Below are 2,546 nucleotides of genomic sequence, written 5' to 3'. Positions count from 1 at the left end.
AGCAGTCACGATAGTGCAGCGAGACACCCCCCCCCCAGGTCCAAAACAGTCCAGTGGCACCTTTAAGACCAAGTTTTACTCAGGTACAAGCTCTCCCTCCTCTGCAAGGACAGATCTGCACATTCCCCACCCCCCAATAGCTAGCAATCCAAAACAGTCCAGTGGAGCCTGAGCGGTGGGTGTTGCCTTCTGGCACACTTCCGGTGATGTCAGGGGGTGTGGCCTATCATGCTAATAAGTTATGCTAATGAGCTCCTGCACCTCTTTTTCTACAAAATGACCCCTGGAGCTAGCTCACACTAACTCGGCAGAGGGAACACTGGACGACAGTACCTACAAGATGACCGGTTTGAAATAAACCTGCCCAGTCTTTAATACCATCTTCGGAGTTCCTTTTTAGAGTGACCCTGAGAGCCACGAGAGCTAAGCCCTGAGGTGACCCTTCCTGCCCTCCCTCTCATGATCTGCCCAAGTTCATAGAATCCGCATGGCTGTCAGATGGCCATCTGGCCTCTGTCTGAAAACCTCCAAAGAAAGAGGAGGGACCTTAACAGGATTGACTTGAAGCACAACAGCCCGGATGTCTATAGATAAACAGACTATTGCTACAAACGTGGGGCAGGAAATTTTCCACACGAAAATTTTCCACTCTGCCCAGCCTCACTGGAACGAAGCCACCAACCTTTATCTGGGGATATATCTGTCGAATCATGGAAATATTTAACGCATTCAGAGCCTTCGGCCTGTTCAAGGTTATAACACCAGCACAGCCTCTTCTCTCGAGCAGGACTTCGGCTGAAGAATCGGCAGACGTGGACATTTTCTGCACAGACGGAGAAAAATAAATAAATACACGAGAGGAACCAGGCGCTGCCTGACATCAGCGACCACCACACATAAAAGACCTTCTCTGCTCTCTAATAGGTACCTTTGTATCCTGAGTTCCTTCTTTACAACACCCTTCCCACCTCCTGACTGGCATACAGACTCAGAGAGCTCCATTCCGGCGCGTATTTGGCTCTTGAAAACTTATACCCTCAAAATCCTGTTGGTCTCTAAAATGCCGCTGGACTCGAATCTAACTAAGAGAAGTTGACAAGCCACGCAGAAGGGTCCCACCAGAATGCACGTGATACCTGTCACGGTGTGTGTTCTAACCTGCTCGTGGTTCACAGCAAGGCTATATTGCTATTTTACACAAGAGGAGGAGAAGGAGGACGAGAAGATTGGATTTATACCCCGTCCTTCACTTGAAGTATCAGAGCGGCTTACAAACTCCTTTCCCTTCCCCTCCCCACAACGGACACCCTGTGAAGTAGGTTGGGCTGAGAGAGCTCTGACAGAAACTGCTCTTTTCTTTTTCAAAAACTTTTATTTTGGATTAACATGTTCAACATTTAACAATCAACCGTCAAATCCATTTCTTTTAACTCCTCCCCCCCCTTTTGGTGGCTTCCCACAATGCTTCCCCCTTCCCACAAACAGTTTCACATTTCAAGGTAACATTTTTGCTTACAACTCAAATATTTCTACATTTCGACTCTAATAATTGTCTAAATACAATATAGTATTTTTAACATCCCAATTTCTTTCTAAATATTCTTTAAAATCTTTCCATTCTTGACAGAAACTGCTCTTGACAGAATAGCTCTGAGAGAACTTGTGATTGGCCCAAGGTCACGGCAGCAATTTAGGCACGGCAGCAATTTAGGCCTAGCAAGTACTTACTGCGAATCGGCGGGGGACATATAGTTCTTGGCGGGAACATTCCCGCGGGGAAAACACAGGCGCTGCACTATCCTGTCGCCCAGACGTGACGTGGCCATGTAGCCGGGCGACGCTCTGGCAATGGGGCTGAAAACATGATGGTACCATCGAGTTTCCTGCCCCATTGCCAGAGCGTCGCCCGGTTACGTGCCCAGCATGCTTATGTCACATCTGGGCGACAGGATAGTGCGACGCGGCCGTGTTACATGCAAGAATGTTCCGGCAGGGAAGCATGTGTCCCCTGCCGATTTGTAAGTAGGTCCTTGGTGACCCTACAGCAGCTGCGTGTGGAGGAGGAGTGGGGAATCAAACCCAGTTCTCCCAGATTAGAGTCCCCGCACTTAACCACTGCCCCAAACTGGCTCTCACATATGAAATTATTCCCCGTTGTGGTCAGAACCCACAAAGCTACTTCGACTCCTGCACTAGACTTACCAACCCGCTAGTGGGCCTTGAGATCTCCTGGCATTACAATCAGGGTTGCTAGTTCCGGGTTGGGAGATTTGGGGGGTGGACCCTACGGAGAGCGGGGTTTGGGGAAGGAAGGGCCCTCAACAGGGTACAGTGCCACAGAGTCCACCCACCAAAGCAGCCATTTTAGTCTCCCGGGGGGACTAATCTCTTTAAGTCTGAAGATCAGATGTTAATTCTTGGAGCTCTCCAGATCTCACCTCTCCAAACTGCAGAGATCAGCCCCCTTGGCAAAAGTTGCCTCTCTGGAGGGAAGGACTCTATGGCTTTATACCCCACTGAGGCCCCTCCCCTCCCCAAAGCCCCCC

The 2,546-nt window shown here is 49.6% G+C and overlaps 1 long non-coding RNA gene across 1 annotated transcript in view; it reads right to left on the bottom strand.

Moving 5' to 3' along the window:
* Nucleotides 1-688: 688 nt before the first annotated feature.
* The window catches only part of LOC107107006, a 4,609-nt gene continuing 2,751 nt past the window's right edge, over nucleotides 689-2,546 (bottom strand). Inside the window, exon 3 of the long non-coding RNA XR_001482382.1 lies at nucleotides 689-823. This is a non-coding gene — a long non-coding RNA (uncharacterized LOC107107006). The remainder of the gene's footprint in view (nucleotides 824-2,546) is intronic.

Source organism: Gekko japonicus, unplaced genomic scaffold, assembly GCF_001447785.1.
Source record: "Gekko japonicus isolate JY-2015 unplaced genomic scaffold, Gekko_japonicus_V1.1 scaffold6990, whole genome shotgun sequence".
In the NCBI taxonomy this organism is placed as follows: Eukaryota; Metazoa; Chordata; class Lepidosauria; order Squamata; family Gekkonidae; genus Gekko; species Gekko japonicus.
Note: the sequence above shows the minus strand (reverse complement) of the source record. Positions and strands in the feature narration are given on the sequence as shown.